Below are 519 nucleotides of genomic sequence, written 5' to 3' on the forward strand. Positions count from 1 at the left end.
GGCGGCCGGGAGAGGGAGACACCTGTCCGCACCTTGTCGCCGCTCTCTGACGCGCCCCGGAGCAAGTGGCTGCAGTGTGTGTGTGTGGCGGTGGGTGGGTGGGTGGCTGACGCTATCCCAGTCCCCTTGGAACGACCCTCCAGACGCTCACGCTTGAAGGAGAGGATCTCTGGAGACGGAGGAGGAGGTTTGGGACATTTTTTTTTTTGCGGGGACAGTCATGCAGTGGTCCTGAGACTCAAACATAGGTGGGTAGGGAGTGGGGTAATCTAGTCAGAGTTCTCTGGGTACACAAACAGAGGCCCATGTGCCCTCATGAGCCTGTCTGTCACCCCTTGCCCCACGTCTCTCCTTCAGCGTGCATTCCATAATGGCCTCCTTCCTGGGCTTTTCCCACTAGGAAGAAATCTTTGGTCTGAATTCCTTGGGCCTGGGTCTTAGTGTGGCCCACAGAGGCCAGAACCAGTGGACGGAAGTGCCCCTCTTCAACCAATTCCCTTCCCACCTCCCCTAGCCCAC

Source organism: Myotis brandtii, unplaced genomic scaffold (assembly GCF_000412655.1).
Source record: "Myotis brandtii unplaced genomic scaffold, ASM41265v1 scaffold782, whole genome shotgun sequence".
Taxonomy (NCBI): Eukaryota; Metazoa; Chordata; class Mammalia; order Chiroptera; family Vespertilionidae; genus Myotis; species Myotis brandtii.